Below are 21,311 nucleotides of genomic sequence, written 5' to 3'. Positions count from 1 at the left end.
CCCTACCTACAAGATTGGTATCTCCACATATGCGGATGACACGTTGTTGTACGTGAGGGACCCGGTGAACAACCTCTCATCGGTCCTGCGGGAGGTGGTGCAGTTTGGGGCCCTCTCGGGACTGAAGGTGAACTGGCCAAAGTCAGTGGCTTTCCCTCTGACCCCTGTTACTGACCCCTTCGAGATGGACTACCCACTACAATGGTCCACGGACCCGGTCCGGTACCTGGGTATAATGATACACACGGACCCGGACACAGTGTTACGCGCAAACTACGGTGTTGCATATAGTAAACTGGCTGACGACGTGGAGCTCTGGATCAAGCTACCGCTGTCTTTAATGGGCCGCATAGCCCTGATGAAGATGGTGGTCCTCCCTAGATTTTTGTTCCTCTTCACTAACCTCCCGATTGTCCTCTCCAGGGCTTTCTTCACGTCCTTAAACAAACTCCTTATTAGGCTCGCCTGGGCCGGGAAACAACCTAGAATACAATGGAAGGTGCTTCAGCTCCCATACGAGCAAGGGGGGCTGGCCGCCCCCGATCTTGAACGCTACTACAGGATAGCGCAGGCCTCTCATCTCCATACCTGGATACACGGTGACCCGGATATTCCGCATGTGATTCTGGAGCGCCTTTTTGCTGCCCCTACTCCACTCCCGGCGACTATCTGTAGCCCTAGCGACCGCAGAGTGGGTGCATTGGATTCCATCCGTTCCACTAACCACGCTTGGAACTCCATAATACAGAGGCAGGATAAGATACTACTGTACGCTCCTAATTTGCCAATACATTGGGCCCTTTGGCTCCCTACCTTGGCGGAACCTGGTGTACACAAAGCCCTAGCTGATCTAGGAGCGCACACGCTGGGGGACCTTTTCCAACATGGCAAGGTTAAGACGTGGGAACAGCTGGTGCGGGGGCTTGACCGCCCCTCCCTGCTCCACCGCTTCCAGTATCACAGGGTGCGTAGCGCCCTACTGGACTTTTTAGGCCCCGATATGGAGGAACCTCCGGTGATACCAGAGCTAGAGTATGTCATTCGCACAGAGTCCCAGAGGAAGCTTACTTCTAAGCTTTACAGTATGGGGCACGCTCACACAGCACTGCAATACACGAGGGCGCGATTGGCCTGGCAGACTGATTTAGACATGCACATAGACGATGGGATGTGGACGTACTGCTGCGCGGCCACTAGGCGGATCTCGCTGAATGGGAGACACCGCCTTCTTCATTTCAAATTCCTGCAACGAGTATATTATACACCTGAAAGATTGCATCGCTATGGGCTCCGCGACTCTCCCCGATGCGAGAGGTGCCGCGCCCCAGTGGCGGACTTCATGCACGTGGCCTGGCTATGCCCGGGAATCAGTAAGTTCTGGACGTCTATTTTTTCGGAATTGAGCACAATAACGGAACAGGAGTTGGACGCTGACCCGGCACTCGCTCTGCTGGGTTATACGAGGGACGTGCCGGCGCCGGTGCGCAGACTGGTCAGCATGGGCATGCTACTTGCCAAACGGGTCGTGGCCTCCTGTTGGATGAGGGGCCCGCTCCCGACACTCAAGCGGTGGGCTCGCGACATGCTGTACTGTAACACGCAGGCGGAGACATATAGCGAATTGCTCCCTCCCCGTAGCCGCCCCAAAAACTTCTGGGAACTCTATCGCACCTATCTCTACTCCAGGATGGACGACGACGTTTTGGCCTCGGGAGGGGAGGAGGGTCGGGAGGGCGCAGCGAACATAGATCCCCCCCCTGATCCTGACGACATTTCCGCTTGCTAGATAAGCGCTACAGGGTTGGGTAGAAGTTCGGCCACTCCCAGTCAAGCGGGACCACACACGCACTTGGGCGCTCAGCCGGGGCTGCACGACACCGCTCCACACACCTCTCCAACAGATTGCACCTTACACCACAGGGAACATGCAGACTAGGGGCCGGTTACTAGAGGGTGGGGGTGGGAGTTGGGCTGTTAGTTGGGAGAAAATGTAAAATTTTATAGATATGTCTACTATGCACGGAGCACGTTGCTATACCACTGACATACCATCCTGGGACCTCACCGATCGGCTTGTACACTGGACAACTCCAAACTAGGAGCTTCTTCTTGGTACCCTTGATGTAAACACTACTGTTACGATGTTAAGAAGACTTCGCTTATTGCCGGCCCGAGAAGGGATGTAGGTGAAGGGCCCTGTTTGCAATGTGATGTGCTATTGTTTGATGAATAAATAAATTAAAAAAAAAAAACAAAAAAAAAAAAAAAAAACTATTTGCTACCTCCTATTCAGCGTTTTCGAGGGGTGCAGCGATTTGGTTTCGCGGATCTGTCCCCTTCCAGATGTTAGAACAATGTATCGATACTGAGGGTCGTTATGTATTTGTGCGGGGGCTGTTAGACGGGGATGCTATTGTATTTGGATGTGTGTACTCGCCGAACTCGAATCAGTCGGAATTTCTGGCAGCAGTGAATGAGGTGCTAGCGAGATGGGTTGATTATCGTTGGTTCATTGGGGGTGATTTCAATGCTGTGCTTGATGTTACATTGGACAGGTCACACCCCCCTTTACAAGCGACTGAGAGTAGGAAACAGGCAGATGCTCTTACTAGGTGGGCTGAGGGCTGGGACCTGACAGATGCATGGCGCAGCACACATTCACAAGAGAGAGAATATACTTTTTTCTCCCCACCGCACCGGCTTCATACCAGAATTGACCACATTTTCTGCTCCCGGCCCATAACTGATACCATTGTTCAGGCCCAACATATGGGAAAAACTCTATCCGATCACAGCTCTGTGGAACTCATCTGGAATTGGGGCAGGCGGCTGACCCCCATCCCCACCTGGAGACTGTCTCCGGATCTCCTTGAAGACTCGGTCTTTAGGGCCTCACTGACCGATGCCATAGTAACTTACTTCTCCACTAACGTGAACACAGCCAGCACCCGTCAACTGGAATGGGATGCGTTTAAAGTCTGTCTGAGAGGGACAGCGATGGCCGCTGGGGTGGGCAGGAAACCGGAGGTGATTACTCAACTGAAGGAGGTGGAGGGCTCACTAGCGTCACTAGAGAATGAGGCTGCAGGCACACATGCACCATTCACACCACTGCAGGAGGCTCATATTAGGCACGCAGAGCTACTGGAAGACCTGAGGCTCATAGATTATAGGGAATACACAAGCTGGCAACATACACAGGCAGATAGAGCTGGTCCCCTTCTAGCCCGCCTCTTACGAGACTCCCCGGTGAGCCACCCCATTTTGAAAATATTAGACCAGTCGGGCAGCCCGACTACCACCCAGGTCGGGATTAACACGGCGTTTAAAGAATACTACACCACGCTGTACAGCCCCCCGCAGCCGCTCCCCGAGATTGCACTCGAGGCCTTCACGAGGGACTTAGCCCTGCCTCGACTCAATGACGGGCAAATTACAGACCTGAAACGCACCATCACGATAGCTGAAATTAGGCAGGCAATACGTGCCCTCCCCAAGGGTAAAACCCCTGGAACGGATGGCCTATCGGCCGATTTTTACGCAACATACATAGACCTATTGGCCCCACGTTTACACGCTGTTTATATAGAAGCGCTACGTACGACTGCTCTACCGCAATCGTCTATGCAGGCATTAATCACATCCCTTTTGAAACCTACTAAAGAGGGGCTTCAAATGGCTGACTATAGACCCCTGTCCCTTCTCAATACTGACTCCAAGATATTGAGCAAGGTACTAGCATCGAGGCTAGTGCAATATGTACCTCAGCTGGTCCACTCGGACCAATGTGGTTTTGTTTCGGGCCGCAGCACGGCCATGAACCTCAGAAGATTAGCCCAGCTCATGCTCGGAGACCATGAGGACACAAGCTCCGAAGGCTGCATTTCACTGGATTTGAAGCAAGCATTCGATTCCCTTAGATGGGACTATATGTTTGACACGTTGTCTAAATTTGGGATCCCACCCGAATTCCTCGCTTGGGTCAGATTGCTGTACAACTCCCCCACCGCTAGAGTGCGCACCTCCGGCCACATATCAGCATCTATAGCCATCGCACGGGGCACCAGACAGGGCTGTCCACTCTCCCCCCTCCTCTTCGTCCTTGCCCTGGAGCCTATGCTCTGTAAACTCAGGCTGATGGCCCCCCGATATGGCATCCTAAGGCATGGGACAGCGCACATAGTGTCCGCCTATGCGGATGATATCATTTTGTATCTCCGGGACCTGAGGGGCGACTTGAGCCCCATTTCCCGGGCCTTTGAGGACTTTAGGATGGTTTCAGGCCTGACCATCAGTGAATCCAAGTCATATGGGTTCGCATTTGCGATTACAGGCCTGACGGTTCCCCTACCTTTCACCCCCCACGTGTTCCAGATGGCTGAAACCACCTTTAGATACCTGATAATGCAGATTTACAGGGAAGCCGACAAGATGATTGACGGTAATCTTGGGAGGGCCATCAGAGCACTGAAATCGCAGGTACAATTTTGGCTCACACTTCCACTCTCCATACCCGGCAGAGCGGCGATCTCCAAGATGGTGATGCTTCCCCGTCTTCTCTATCACTTCACTAACTTGCCATACCTGATCCCAGCAGCGACATTTAAGATCCTAGACACTTTGCTTACCGAACTTGTTTGGGGGCATGGCCGCAGGCGTGTGGGTCTGTCCAAGCTACAACTCCCCTCTGACGCTGGTGGTATGGGCCTGCCGGACTTTAGAGCTTACAACTACGCTTGTCAGCTACAATGGCTGGCCTTCTGGGTGGTGGGTCGTAACCTTCAGGAGGTCGATATGACGGGCAGGGAGCATGCACTGGGGAAAATACATACGTTGCTGTTGCCCAGCTCGGTTATACCGAGGGACGCCCCACCTCTTCTCAAACTAGCGATACTTTACTGGCGTAAGGCATTGAAGTATACGTCCCCTGGGTCGACCTATGCACCCACGATCCCGCTCTTGGGCATCCCACTGGCCACAGGAACTCTGACGACGGACTCGCTGGAACAATGGCATGATGCTGGAGTGTCGCATGTAGGTGACCTGTTTGCAGAAGGGCACTTGTTGTCTTTTGAAGACTTTAAAACCACCCATGGAGTCCCTGGAGGCACCTTCCTCCTACACGCGGGCCTTCGCCGATATATTGCACACAAGTGGTCCCCTGAGAACCAGGAGCCAGTTACAAACCCTCTCATCACAATGCACTATCTGATGGGCGCGGGCGCCCACCTGACAAGGTGGCTCACTGCTAGTATTAAAGGGGGAAGGGCATTCGATGTGTCATTACTTCGGGCAGCATGGGAGGGAGATATAGGGAGACCCCTACGAGACGGAGAATGGAAACGCATCCTTCAGTTTCCAAAGAAAGTGGCTAGGAATCCCAAGTTCAGGTTTATTCAATTGATGCTACTACATAGGGCCTACCTGACCCCACACCGCATACATGTGATGTTCCCAGATGCGAAAAGCAATTGCCCCCGGTGCGACACCGAAGACGCATCACTGACGCACATGCTCTGGCACTGCCCCAAACTAGGATATTACTGGGCTACGGTTCATGATTCGCTTAAGAAAGTGGGCGCTCTGTCCAGAGCTCCTGCATTGGAATGCGCATTATTAGGGTTGGGGCCCTCACAACGCACCAGAACCGTGGCGGCACGTTTCTCGGACCTAGCTTTGTTGCTGGCGAAGCGTGCCATCACGATGAGGTGGAAGTCACCCAAACCTCCCAATCCTGAACTGTGGAGGGTGGAGGTAGTGAGATGGGGTAAGGCAGAGGGAGAAGCTCTGCAGCGGGAGGAATACAGGGGCCTGAGGAAAACGCCTATCTCACTAGACTGGTTTACCACCCTGGGTATGTTTGAAGCTGGGGACGATGAAGAGGACGGGGATTCATATGCCTCGTCACACGTAGGATGAGTGGGTACTTGGACAGACTGTCATGCAATGATGCTAACTGTGGTGCGCACTGATGAGGTGCGAGGAACTCTGAATTTAATCACTATATTTGCCTCGTTCCACCTGTGTATGCAAATGATGAATCCTTACGTTGTGATGCCGTAAGTGACCCGGTCTACTGATCTTTCAGTTTTATATGGTTGTGAGAGTGTTGGTTGGGTTAGTTGAGGGTGGGGGGAGGGATAGCATTGACCGGGGTTTGTCTATCGTTTGACGGTTATTGTCATCATCAACAAAATTGAAAACTCCACATGATTATGCATGTATATGCTCTAAGCGCAAATATGTCTGTATTACCCTGTTTTTTGCTGTGTCTGGAACTTTCTGTGACTGCTTTACCTACTATGCTAATAAACAGATTTTCAAAAAAAAAAGTATCATCAGGAGGGTCTATACACTTCTTCCCCGTGTAGATGAAAGCGAATGCCCGCTGGACCCAGATCAACAGGTGAGAAATGCTTGAAATAAAGTTGTATCTTTATTGACAAATTCGCCAGTTATGAACTCCACGTCACCCCGGCTCAGGAATACATAGTAAGGCAGGAGCTGAGGTCCAGCCCTGAGGACACTGATTGACAATTCAGAGGTGGGGGTTGCACATAGCTGGCAGCCAAATGTGTGAATAGGAAAACCTCAAGTCAATCCTACAGGGAGGTGCAGTGACACTACAATTGTCCAGAGAGATTGGCCTCAATAAAGCACATATTGCCAGAGGTGTACGCGCACCATAAAGTCAGATGACACATGGAGTTAGGTGCACATAGTCAATCAGGATTCAACACACCCAATATAAGTAGTGATGATCAGTCACTGCTCATGCCGGACATCTGGACACGTTTCCCACTAGCCACATCACGTCCAAGCAAGGTCAAGGCCAACCGTATTCCTCATAGAATACATCAATTTATGGCTTCAAAGATAGCAATCCACATTCCTTACCAAAAAGGGGGCCCACAGGAACTATTTTTTGACATTCAATGAATTGTATAAAAATTAATGTTTGATTAATCGTAAGCTGAGCCAATCCTCAGAGACACTTATGCCTGTAACTGATCTCCCGTCTGCACTGTTTATTTGAATGAATTGTTCCTGTTTTTCCAAATGCCTCTTGTCTCTTGTTTTTTCAAGGTATTTGATATTCAAATAATACTTGCACTGGTGTTTCGCCCCTATTTTCGATGCAGTGCCAGCGGAAGCGATATTCCATATTTATCCAAATGCATCGGAAAAAAGCTACGCCTTTAACAAGCTGCATCATGCACAAACTAAAATATGCAAGGAAGGCATTCTGAAACAAAGTCTAATGTAAATCAAACGCAGTAATATTTATGTTAACGTCAATGTTTGACGCATCATTGGCAAGCAAAGTGCAAAGGCTAGAATGTGTCCAAATCCATGCGCATCAGCAACCCAGGTGTAGAAAATAATGCAGTGGTAAAAGAAGACTGACAACATAACACAATTTGGCAAGCTCAACTATGCCATGGAGATGGTCATTCTACAGATTGGAGTTGACAGGAGACCACCACGTAGGCAGCAAAGAAAAAGGGAGCGTATGTTCTGGCACCCCGGGATGTTGTTATCAAATATACAGACTTAGGAGGGAATCTGTAATACAATTGCTCCACTAGATTGGGCCAATTCTCCAGCTACTGATTGTCAGGCCCAACAACATCACTCCACAGGTCAAAGCTCATGTCAGTGTTTCACATGTTGATATCTGGATCCTTCCAGATTGCAACAGTGTTCAATGTGTGACATAATAGCCATCTATTTGGCATTCGATGGAGCTAAGGCCACATCTATGAGAGGTGTGCCTAATACTTGCAGCTTGCATCCTGGTACATGTGTGATGCAAATCCCTACATCATATAATTGAAAACAAGCTACTTTGCCTGGATATGAGCTTGGGTCAAATATCTGGAGTAATGTAATGCTGGGCAAAATGCTGTGTTGCATTATTATTATTATTATTATTACATTTATACGGCGTGCAGCTACCCGGAGGTTTCCCAGCGCCATCGGACTCACGCTAAAAAAAAGAGAAACCTATTGGTTAAATAACCATGTTTTTAGGTCTATGCGGAATTTGCAATAAATAGTTTCATGCTGGAGTTGTAAGGGGAGTGAATTCCGCCATGAGGGAGCCAAGTAAGCGAAAGACCGACCTCCCATACGTACTCGTTTGATCCTTCAGACTTGAAATTTTGCCTGAGTAGAGGATCGAAGAAGATGAGTAGGGAGGTAAGAATTTACCAAGGCACTAAGATACTTGGGCACTGCACCCGATTTATTCCTATGCATATAGCATAGGGCTTTAAATTTAGTGCGATTCTCCATTTTAAGCCAATGAAGGTCGCAAAGGGAACCTGAGATAGAGGCCTTTCTAGTTAGCTGACACAGTAGTCTGGCTGCAGAATTTTGGACTACTTGTAGCTTCTGATTCACCTCCTTATTGGCTCCTAAATACAGGACGTTGCCACAGCCCAGTCTGGACGTGATCAAGGCCTAAATAACTGTTTTTTGCGTGGAATTAGGCAGCATCCAAAGTATTTCTTTGAGCCATCTTAGGATTGTAAAGCAGGTTGAGGCGACCTTAACCGCTTGCTGTCTCATTCATAGTTGATCATCTATGACTAAGCCCAGATTACATACCGATTGTGATGGTTGGGGGAGATCACCCATTTGAGGCGGCCAATGTTGGAGACCCCAGCAAGCCTTATTTCCGCCGAGGATTGGAACTTCAGTTTTCCCCCGTTTAATTTCAACCTGTTGGTATGCATCCAGATAGTTATCTTTTGTAGCCCTACCTGGAGAGAGGACGCATTGAGTGCCTCCTTAGTAGACAAAGAGAAGATAAACTGGGTGTCATCCGCATATGATTATATGGTGAGCTCAGCCTCTTCAGCTATTGTGGCCAGGGGGCTAACATAAATATTAAAAAGCAATGGGCTTAGGATCGATCCCTGTGGCACTCCATTAGGGGAGGCATGAGCCTTAGAGCTTGCCATCAGAGAAAAGACCTGAAAAGTCCTGTCAGACAAAAAGCTTGAAAGCCACTTGAGTGCTGATGCGACAATGCCCCGAGAATGTAAAACTTGTAGAAGGGCAGTGTGAGACAATGTGTTGAAAACAGCCCTCAAGCAGTATGAGTGCCACAGTTTCTCCCATATCAAGACATTGGCGAAGAGTTTCTGTGACTCCCAAGAGCCTGGATTCTGTAGAGATGCCAACTCTAAATCCTGATTGAGGTGTGTGTAGGATTTTTTGGGAGTCAACAAATTGTGTCTTATGTTGATTGATATGTTTTTCTAAAATTTTAGAAAACGCTGTGAGTAATGAGATCGGGCCGAAGTTGGATGGTCTTGCCGGATCAGCATTCACTTTTTTTAGCAAGGGGAGAACCATGGCATGTTTCCAAGCTGTTGGTACTATTGCTTCACGTAGCGAAGCGTTAGGCAGTTCCATTATAACATTAAGTAGGGGAAATTCCAATTTTTGAAGAATGGGAATAGGGAGAGGGTCCTTGGGAGAGCCAGATTTAAGGCTAGTTAGGATGCAACTGAAGGAAGGAGTATCCAGAAGCAGCCAGTTTTCAAGCGTCGTGCCAGGTCTTGTAATAGTGTCATGTGTCATTGGGATAGTGGTACAGCCTGATGAAGAGACATTGATCTTTAATTGCAACTCCACATTTGTTGCCGTCGTATTGAATTCTATATGCATTTTATCTATTTTATCAATAAAGAAATCTGCCAAATCTTCACACTGCACTTCATTTAACCTAGGTGGCACTGGTTGGTAAGTTGCGCCTGACAACTCTTTCACTACTTTAAATAGGACTTTAGGGCCATTATGTGCTAATAAAATGCTGTTATTAACGTGCTCGGCACGAGCAGTGTTACACAAGGCATGATAATCTTTTTTGCCAGTTTATATGTTCGTCTAGACTCAGGCGCATAGTCCTTCCTCCAACGTCTCTCCAAGGCTTTACATTTGTTTTTTTCTGCTTTTAGTTTTTCTTAAAACCAAGGGGCAGGAGGACGATGATTGTTCATTTTTTTATTAGACATGGGAAGAGATGCATCAATAGATGACGACAGCCAGGTTTAAATAGTGTCAGCATCTGTTATATTTGTTGAAGTGATGTCAGGGATGTTATTCTTAAGATGTTTATTAAATAGATCTACATCTAGGTTTTTCCAAATTCTAAACGCCGCGTTGATAGAAGAAGTAAAGGAGTTATCTCACCACATCTCCTGTTTCACCATAAAACCAACCACAAAATGATTTGACCAAAGTGTAGGGAATACTGCCTGGCATGAGATATTTAGTAAATTGGAAAAAAATGGGATCTAATAGATATCTTGCCTTATGAGAGGGACCTGAGTTAGAAAGAACTTTCATGGCTGCCAAATCAGCAATTAAAGCGGTGCTGATAGTGCATGTAGGTTCATTAAAATGAATGTTTAGATCTCCTGAAATAGTGAAATTAGTTGCTTCCAACAATAGAGGGGCAATAGGTTCTGAGAGCCCATGAACCTGTCGGTCGATAGATTAGGATCCCGGAGAATGTGAATTGAGAAGTAAACGAAAGATTAAAGTGTCTGGCTTCACAGCCCTTAAAGAGAAGGTACTCCCATTTACAAGTGTAAGCATTTTTAAAAATTAGTGCAATACCCCCTCCAATTTTATCCAAGCGATCCCTTCTAATGATCGAATAATTAGGAGGCAGGGCGATCGCAATATCTGGTCCCAAGCTCTAATTTAGCCAGGTTTCTGTAAAAAGAATGGCATCAGGTTGTGTATCCAGTAGGAAGTCTTCGATATTTTCCTTGTGTTTGGGTAGTGACCTCCAGTTTATACTAAAACAGGTGAATTCCTTTAAGCAAGCTACCTTCTTTTTAGCAGATGAGGGCATCTGTATGTTAAGGTTCCTGGGAGTAAGATATAGTATCAGTAAGCTCCCTGCTAGGTGGTGAAGGAAAAACCACAGCAGAGACAAGTAGTAGAACTTCCTGGTATGAGATTCTTACATTTCGGTTTAGGCTTAGGTCGCAGATCAAATAGTAGTTTTGGGGAGTAGGTTCTAAAGTCTTAAAGAAAAGGAGCCCGGCCAGGCGCGGACGTGCGCAGACGGGCTTGCCTTTGTACCAAGTGTGGGCCATTGAAATTTCTACTATCTGTCAGCTGATCTGCTAACAGCGGATCCCCGCCTCCCCTCGCCTTTAGCCCAGAACTGAAATCTAACCACAAGGGAGGTGTTCAAGGGAGTGCAAGGGAGGTGTTCCATTGGCATTATGCGGGTGTTTTCTTGCACCTCCTATGGGTAATGATGAATATCATGTATATCAAACAAGATATTACTGAGAATGCCTCAAAATAAAATGCCCACTGAAGGAGGTGCTATTGAGTCAGTTGGACATGGAGGTATAGGTGACTTCCGCTTGTTAGAGGGACACATTTGCACCTTGTTACTGACAATAGGGTGATATTGCAATATTTTCGAGGGTGTTAAATGTGTCACTAGCAGTCGGAATGTAGGTGGCAGTCTCTGATTTAGGTGTGGCATGAGTTTGTCTTCATATAGCTGGTGTGCATGAGGTATGGTGGGACCATTCTCTCAATAGACTCTTACTGGCAGTTATCATACAAGTGACCATTATTACCTCTGTGAAAACACTGGCACCTCCACTGCTCCAGGGACACTTCAGACGTGTGTGTCCTTCTGTGTTCATGAGTAGTATCAGAGGTCCCTGTGATGTGATCCCTTGAGATTCAGTCCAGGCATGGGAGGTGTGCCAAGGTCTACACAATTTTCATGCAAGGGATTTGAGCCGCTGTCATAAAAAAGCCCTCCTTTTATTATTGTTAAGAAATTGTCTGCCGTTCTCCTGGTCTACTTAGCCTGTGGGGGGGAGTCTTCCCTTCAGTATTCATCCTACACATGTTTATTACTCCTTTCCTCCTCACCTCACTCCCTTCAGTGGCAGACGTGGTGTCACCACAAAACAGGTGGATAATACTGATCAAGTCTCCCGTTGTCTATTCGTTCAATCATGGCAAGAGACTCTCTGGGGGTTATCCTCCCAATCCCCCATCCAAGAGTGTTTTAGGATGCCAGCCAATAATAACTCACAGCTCAGGTCTCTCTTCACCATGGGACCTCATTAGCATCATGCTCCAACTCCAGTCCAATGTGTTTCAAGTTCTATCTGGTTTTTAATGTGACATATATTGGTGGATCAAAAACCACTATAAATTTCCCTTCGCACAGCTTTCATTAGGGTCCTAATATCTAATGAAATACCAATACATTTTCAGTAGCCGGGTCTCCTACTAGACTGGGAGATTCACCAGTAGACCGAGGAGATTACCAGCTCTCAGCACAAATTGGACTTTAGGATTGGAGGCTAACTTGTTAGAAGGACCAACACATCTCCTTCAACACTGATGCAGTTAATGCTCGACAAAATTGATTCAACAGACTACGCAGTTTCTATTTTTATTTCTATTTTCTTTTATTGAGATCCAACATAATTTCAAATTCATCTATATAACAAAATACAAAAATATTGGTCATATACCAATGATCAATAAATACATCTTACATATTCAGAGCTATCAATATGGAGAGCAGTGACACTACTTTAAGAATCAACAAGCGGAAAACATAAATTATATATTGTGTGTAATTTTAGCAGCCAGCATAAATGTACAATCCGGAGCAATTAAACTGCATACAAGATAGAAATGTGCACACTGCAATTTCTAAAACATGTATACTATCATTCTAACAACCCCTTAAAATAAGCTCTTTGCATCACTAACAATGCAAATGGGGATAAATGATGTGCAAAATGTAGAGTAAGAGTAAGGTCTTCTTATTCTAACCTCTATTTCTACTGAAAATATTGTTCCCACAGCTTTTCAAATTTCATGATCCCCCCATTTCGCATTGCATCCAGCCGGTCACTGTTTCTGACTTGCTTCATTTTCCGAACCCATTCACTCATTGCCGGAACGTGTTGTGATCTCCATTTTTGAAGCAGAAGGGACCTGCCCGCTACCATTGCAAAATATACTAAGTTTACTTGTTGGTTATGTTAAGAGATGGATCATATCTCATTACTTTCAACCCACTCATAGATGCCAGTTTGATTTGCCATTCGGTCTCCAAATATAGAAATATTTAATTCCAAACCCCCTGGACCGAAGGGCACTGATCGATTATATACATTCAATTGCCTACCGGGCCTTTTAAGCACCAAACACAGTGACAAGACTGGTTAGGATCAACCTATAAAAGAAATGTGGAGTTCCATACAGTAGCCATTTACTGAAGAATAACATCTGGTGCAAGTTAGCCAAATGCAACACACTATAGTTACGTTTATTAACTTTAGTCCACATTTTAGCAGTTAATACCCGTCCTTTAAAACAGACAGCGCAGCTTGGCGACGATGGACTGCGTGACTCGACGACGACGCATCCTGTGCATTGCAAAGGTGTTTGTTGATGAAGCCTTGCTGATATCAAAAATCACAATTGATGCATCGCCTACATCCAAGGGATCGACAAAGCTGAATCGCCTACTCTGCTCGACTCATCGCCTACTCTGCTCCTCGCATCGGGACTGTGACATTGACGCTTCCTGCATCGAAAGTACTTTTTCAGCAGGATCTGCATGAGTCCTGAGCTAGCCTGTGCTCCATCATTGTCACTATGAATTTTGGATTAACCCTGGTCTAGCACGACCAGATATTCCAGGTTGGCGCTTTAAGACTCTAAGCACTATATTTTTTAAATATTATTTTAAATGTTATAACTCCGGCTCAACTTATTGGATTTTTTGTCATTGTGGTCTTACATTATTTATAAAAATGATTTTCTATCAGAGGATGAGCACAGGTTATCTTGTAATGTGTATCTAGCTTACTCTGACTGGGATTGTGGTCCCTACTTCTGTAGGGTGCATACCTGTCAGGGCTCGGGTGGCTTGCGGTCTAGGGCCCGCCCCACTCAGCAATCGGGGGTACCTGTGTGGCAAAATGCATCAGTCATCCTTGGGAGGGCGTTGGTGGCTGATTTGCTTTAAACCTGCTTGTGCATCTGTCTTGCACCTGTGTTAGACTATCTGTGTGGTTTGCCTTTCCTTAAAACGCTGCCTAATGTTGTTCCGCCTAATGCGTGAGGTTTGGCACTTGGAAAGCGTCCGCCTAATGCGTGAGCTTTCATTGACTGGTCGCATGCGTGAGCGGCGTAGTCACGTTAACCTACGCGACCGCGCCCTGTCTCCTGTGCTCACTATTCCAGTCGTTTCCAGGGAGAAGCTGTGGGTTCCTCTTGCTCCGCATCTTGTTTTTTGCAGATCCTGCTTTTTGGATGACGAATTCACCGGAGGCTTTCGGTGAACGACCCAGGGGGCGTGGCAGTTTCCAGCTTCCTCCGTTTTCAGGATTCCTGACGAGAAGAGTCATTTTGAGTGTCCAGAGGGGACGTTTTGACCTTCAGTGAAGTAGAGTAGGTCGTACTCTTCAGGTAGGGGATGAGAAATCTGTGTTCATGGCGCAAATTATCTAAAGGTTTAATTTCCTGATTTCGAAAGTGTCAATTAAGCTGCTAATTAATATTAGATTATTTAAATGCACAGAAAGTCTGAATCTCTTCATGTTATATTTTGAACTGTGAAATTCATCTCATTGCTGGCAATGGTTGTTTAATGTTTTATGAGGAGCGCAATGCTAATAAAAGGCGCGTAAATACTATATCAATCACAGAATATTTTGGCGCAATTCATTATTGGGATTTTGGTGAAAAGGCCAAAAGGTGATTTTTCCTGGAGCTTATGTAAAGACAACATTGTGTTATTTTTTGAGGTTGCTCTTCAAACTTTGGTAAATGAGTCAATTTACTAAAGTGTGGTGATATTTCTTTGAAGGAAGAATCAGTCGCTATTCACAACAAATGAGAATAAACAACATATTGAATAGGAATGTGGTTAATGAATGAAAACTACAAGAAGTCTATTGGAATCTTAGAGAGTTATGTTTAGAGGCTTGTGTTCCAGAAAATTCCCAGTTTGGGTTTAAAGGTCATTAGACAAACTTTGGTTCTGAAGTATTTGTTACTAACTTTTCCTTTTCAGATCTCCTTCCCTGCTGTTCCCTTCCTAATTCCCTTTTCCCCCCCGCTTGATCACTCCAAGATTCTGTGTAATAATTACATTCGGAGGTATCGAGAGGTGGGTCCTTATTACTTCACGACAGACCCTGAGGAAGACTTCGCCTGACAGAATAGTGAGCCCACGAATTATTTTTTCTCCCGGTCTGTACGTGAAGTCATAATGACTACCATCAATGACTTAATGTCAGCAATCATGCGTATGCAAGCAGACTTAAAAGAAACCATGAATGCAACTGCTTTGTTAGCAGCTAAGGTAGACAATATCCAATTACAGGGTACTCCTCTTCCTGATGACGTTCAGGAAACTGGTACTAGTAGGGCAACTACGAACATAGCTGTTACTGTGCCCCCTCAGATTCCTTTAGCAGCTCCTGAACGTTTTTCTGGGGACTCCTCCAAGGTGCAAATCTTTTTGACCCAGATTGAATTACATTTTGCTTGTAGACCAGCTGCGTTTCCAACCCCCCAGTCTAAAATTGCGTTTTTAATTTCTTATTTGAACGGAGATGCCGCAAACTGGGCAGTTCCTTTGGTCAGACAAGATGACACCTTGTTATATAACTGGAAACGCTTTGTGGAAGAATTTGAAAAGGTTTTCGATCGACGTACTGTAACTTTATCAGCAGATCGAGAACTGCTTCAGTTATAACAAGGAAACAGGGACCTTGTTTCTTATTTGTCACACTTCAACAGATTGATCGCCGAAACTTCTTGGCCTGAGGAAAAAAGAGCAGCTCTTTTTTATCAAGGTTTAAAAGATGATCTAAAAGATGTTTTGGCGCAAATAGACCCTCAACCAACTGTTTGCTCTGAATTGATTAATCTAACTCTGCGTTTAGATCACAGACTCTCTGAACGAAGATCAGATAAAAAAAGAATAGACAAACCTAATTGGAGATCTGAAACTAAATCTAGACCTCAATTCGCAAACTCTGAAGCTAGTTCTGAGCCAATGGAAATTGGGACTTTAAGACAACCTTTGTCTAAAGAAGAAAAAGACAATCGACGCAAAAATGGACAATGCCTTTATTGTGGTCGAAAAGGTCATTTCGTGAAGGACTGTTTGATTAAGCCTAAAGGAAGATTTCCTAACCCAAGTAAGTCAGCTGCTTTGGAAAAAACTGATCAAAAGTCGGAAAACTAGCTTGCCCAAGATGTTTGAAGGGAGATCTCTTGGGAACCATTGCCTTCCCTTCTGTGAACTCATGTGTCTCTAACTACAAAGCACATTTTAGATTAGCAGTGCAAATCAGGTTAATTCGTGAAACATGTCAAATGGAAGTTTTAGTTGATTCTGGAGCTACAGGTAATTTTGTGGATTTAGAAACTGCCCAACGCTTAGGAATCATCTGTGAACAAAAAGAGACTCCAGAAATTGTTCAAGCAGTGGATGGAAAAATATTAGCTGGAGGTCCAGTAACCATGCAAACTTCCAAAGTCGTTATGTTCTGTGAAGATGCTAAGCAACAATTACATAAGGAAGAGCTTCAGTTTGACGTTATCCAAGCACCTCAATATGGTTTTATTCTTGGAATGCCTTGGCTTTGTTTACATAATCCTTTTATTGATTGGCGGAAGAGAGAACTGGTTTTCCTATCTGATTTTTGCCATTCTTCTTGTCTAAACACCTCAAAACCAACTCTGAGTCAATTGGCCACAGCAGAAGAAAAAGAGACACTTTTACCTAAAATGTACAAGGAATACGCAGAGGTTTTCAGTGAAGTAAAGGCAGCCCTCCTTCCTCCTCATCGTAGCTATGACTGTCAAATTGATCTCGTACCAGGTTCCAGTGTCCCAAATTGTCGCATCTATGCCTTGTCAGAAAAAGAGAATCAGCATTTAAGACAGTATCTTGATCAATACTTAGAGAATGGCTTCATCCGCCCTTCCAAGTCCCCGGCAGCATCTCCGTTGTTCTTCATTCCAAAGGCAAATGGGGAATTAAGAACCTGCATCGACTATAGAGCATTGAATAAAATCACTGTCAAAAATAAATATCCATTACCACTCATCCCTGTTCTGTTGGACCAAGTTAAAAAGGCCGAAATTTACACTAAATTGGACCTTAGAGGGGCCTACCATTTGGTTCGTATTAGACAAGGAGATGAATGGAAGACTGCTTTCAAGACTCGATACGGATTATTTGAATACTTGGTAATGCCATTTGGTCTGTGCAATGCCCCAGCAGCTTTTCAGTTTTTCTTGAATGATGCCTTAAAATAATTTTTGGATCTTTTTGTTATCGTCTATATAGACGATATTTTGATCTATTCCGATTCTGAAGCTGAACATGAAGGACATGTCAAAAAGGTTTTGAGCACTCTTCAGTCTCACAACTTGTATTGTAAACTGTCTAAATGTGATTTTCATGTTAGAGAAGTTGAATTTTTGGGAGTTCTCCTTACACCAACTGGAATGAAAATGACTGATAGAAAGATTAAAGCAGTTGCTGAATGGCCTACTCCAACATCAGTTCGAGACATACAATGTTTCTTGGGCTTTGCGAATTTTTATCGTCGCTTCATTGATCACTTCTCTGCTGTGGTAGCCCCCATCACACGTTTGTTGAGGAAGAAGGTGAAATTTGAATGGACCTCAGAAGCTGAAAATGCGTTCCAGAAGTTAAAAAAAGCCTTTACTGAAGCACCCGTTCTCATGCATCCCAATGTAGAAGAACCTTTCATCGTTGAAGCTGATGCTTCTGATGTAGCCATTGCAGCCATTCTCTCTCAAAGGCATCACACTACTGGCCAAATGCATCCAGTTGCTTACATGTCTCGAAAATTAAATCCAGCAGAGCAAAATTACGTTATAGCTGAAAAAGAACTACTTGCCATACTTGAAGCCTTTAAAGAATGGAGACATTACATAATGGGAGCAAAATTTACTGTGACAGTTTATACTGATCATAGAAATTTACAGTTCATGAGTTCAGCTAGGATGTTAACCCCGCGACAACTCAGATGGATGATGTTCTTTGCCGAATATGATTTCATAGTAACTTTTCGTCCAGGTCAAGACAATAAGAAAGCTGATGCCTTGTCTAGAAAAGACTCTTCTTTGCATCGCTTTGAAGGAACACCACAATCTATAATAGATCCTGGCAAGGTAATCAGTGTACTCTCAGCAGATCAATTCCTGGAGAATATTCATGAAAGTTTATCTCCTTCTCAGTGGAAACTATGGTTGAACCCCAAAGGTGATCAAACTATCAAAGAAGGAATACCTTTCCATGGAAAACAAGTATATCTGCCCTCTTTGAAATTACAAGAAACTGTGTTCAACTGGTTACATTCACATCCTATGGCTGGACATCCAGGCCCCAGAAAGACTGTGGAGAAGATACAAAAGATGTTTTGGTGGCCAACGCTGCAAAAAGATGTAATTAAAATGGCTAATGATTGTGAAGTCTGCGCAAGATTTAAATCTGATCACACGAAACCAAAAGGTTATTTGCAGGTTCTACCAACACCAACTGAACCATGGAAACATATTTCATTGGATTTCATTACTGATTTACCACCAATCAATCAGCATACAGTGATTCTAGTAGTTGTGGACAGTTTAACTAAATACGCACATTTCATTGCTTGTAAACAATTACCTTCTGCTGGACAATTAGCACAGCTATTTTTGCAACATGTGGTGCGCTTGCATGGCTTGCCTTCAGTCTTACTTTCAGACCGTGGTTCTCAGTTCTCTTCCAAGTTCTGGCAACAATGGTGTAAAAATCTACAGATTGCTTCCAATATGTCCACCAGTTATCATCCTCAAACTGATGGGCAGACTGAAAGATTGAACCAAACTTTGAAGCAATACTTGAGATGTAATGTTACGGACTCTAAGAGATCTTGGTTAGATTTACTTTGGATTGCTGAATTTGCATACAATACTTCGCCTCATTCGTCGACTGGATCCTCTCCGTTTGAGGCTCTTTACGGTTATGTACCTAACTCCATTCCGTTGACTCTACCCAATGATGTGAGTGGTGTGCCGGCAGTTAGAGACTCTGTACAGCTTATGCAGACGATTCATCGCCAGGTTCAAGATCGCTTATTACAAAGCAAAAAAAAGTATAAGGAACAGTATGATAAGAGACATCGTTCAGGTCCTCAGTATGCCCCTGGAGACAAGGTTTGGCTGTCCACAAAGAACTTGAACTTTAAACACAAGAGTATGTTCCAACCTAAGTTCATTGGTCCTTATCCAGTCCTACGTCAGGTGAATCCTGTGACATTCAAATTGTTGTTGCCCAGGTCCCTGCGTATTCATCCGGTGTTTCATACTTCCCTTTTAAAGCCTGCTAATCAAAACCTGGCTCCCCGACCAGCACCGATTTTAGTTCATGGCAATTGGGAATATGAGGTGCAGAGCATTTTGGATTCCAAACGTCGGGGCTCCAAGTTGTGGTATCTTGTCTCCTGGAAGGGGTACGGTGCTGAGAATGATTCCTGGGAACCGGCTGACAACATTCATGCCCCTCGCTTGTTGCGCCGTTTCCACCTCCTTCACCCTCTGAAGCCGGGCCCTAGACCGCTCTTGGGAGGGGGGAATACTGTCAGGGCTCGGGTGGCTTGCGGTCTAGGGCCCGCCCCACTCAGCAATCGGGGGTACCTGTGTGGCAAAATGCATCAGTCATCCTTGGGAGGGCGTTGGTGGCTGATTTGCTTTAAACCTGCTTGTGCATCTGTCTTGCACCTGTGTTAGACTATCTGTGTGGTTTGCCTTTCCTTAAAACGCTGCCTAATGTTGTTCCGCCTAATGCGTGAGGTTTGGCACTTGGAAAGCGCCCGCCTAATGCGTGAGCTTTCATTGACTGGTCGCATGCGTGAGCGGCGTAGTCACGTTAACCTACGCGACCGCGCCCTGTCTCCTGTGCTCACTATTCCAGTCGTTTCCAGGGAGAAGCTGTGGGTTCCTCTTGCTCCGCATCTTGTTTTTTGCAGATCCTGCTTTTTGGATGACGAATTCACCGGAGGCTTTCGGTGAACGACCCAGGGGGCGTGGCAGTTTCCAGCTTCCTCCGTTTTCAGGATTCCTGACGAGAAGAGTCATTTTGAGTGTCCAGAGGGGACGTTTTGACCTTCAGTGAAGTAGAGTAGGTCGTACTCTTCAGGTAGGGGATGAGAAATCTGTGTTCATGGCGCAAATTATCTAAAGGTTTAATTTCCTGATTTCGAAAGTGTCAATTAAGCTGCTAATTAATATTAGATTATTTAAATGCACAGAAAGTCTGAATCTCTTCATGTTATATTTTGAACTGTGAAATTCATCTCATTGCTGGCAATGGTTGTTTAATGTTTTATGAGGAGCGCAATGCTAATAAAAGGCGCGTAAATACTATATCAATCACAGAATATTTTGGCGCAATTCATTATTGGGATTTTGGTGAAAAGGCCAAAAGGTGATTTTTCCTGGAGCTTATGTAAAGACAACATTGTGTTATTTTTTGAGGTTGCTCTTCAAACTTTGGTAAAGGAGTCAATTTACTAAAGTGTGGTGATATTTCTTTGAAGGAAGAATCAGTCGCTATTCACAACAAATGAGAATAAACAACATATTGAATAGGAATGTGGTTAATGAATGAAAACTACAAGAAGTCTATTGGAATCTTAGAGAGTTATGTTTAGAGGCTTGTGTTCCAGAAAATTCCCAGTTTGGGTTTAAAGGTCATTAGACAAACTTTGGTTCTGAAGTATTTGTTACTAACTTTTCCTTTTCAGATCTCCTTCCCTGCTGTTCCCTTCCTAATTCCCTTTTCCCCCCCGCTTGATCACTCCAAGATTCTGTGTAATAATTACATTCGGAATTGGAGGTATCGAGAGGTGGGTCCTTATTACTTCACGACAGACCCTGAGGAAGACTTCGCCTGACAATTCCTTTGCCAACTAGAGACCCAAGGGCCCATTTATTAGACGCTTGTGCACAGGGGCATCTTTCTTTATAATCTCCGATGGCACAAGACTATCAATCCTATCTATGAGGCCATGCAAAGGTACTTTGCGTGGCTTTGCATGGCCTCATAGATATGGTGTAAGATAGTGCAGTCACTGCTTGCCTTGCTCAGCCCCGGGGGGTGTTCAATGTGTGTTTCAGTAGGGTTTCCCATGCAACAATCATTGATTATGATGGTGCCCCAGATTTAGTTAATCATGTACACCTGGAGAAGT

Source organism: Lissotriton helveticus, chromosome 2_1, assembly GCF_964261635.1.
Source record: "Lissotriton helveticus chromosome 2_1, aLisHel1.1, whole genome shotgun sequence".
NCBI lineage: Eukaryota > Metazoa > Chordata > Amphibia > Caudata > Salamandridae > Lissotriton > Lissotriton helveticus.
The sequence above is the reverse complement of the archived record's forward strand: the minus strand, read 5'-3'. Positions refer to the sequence as shown.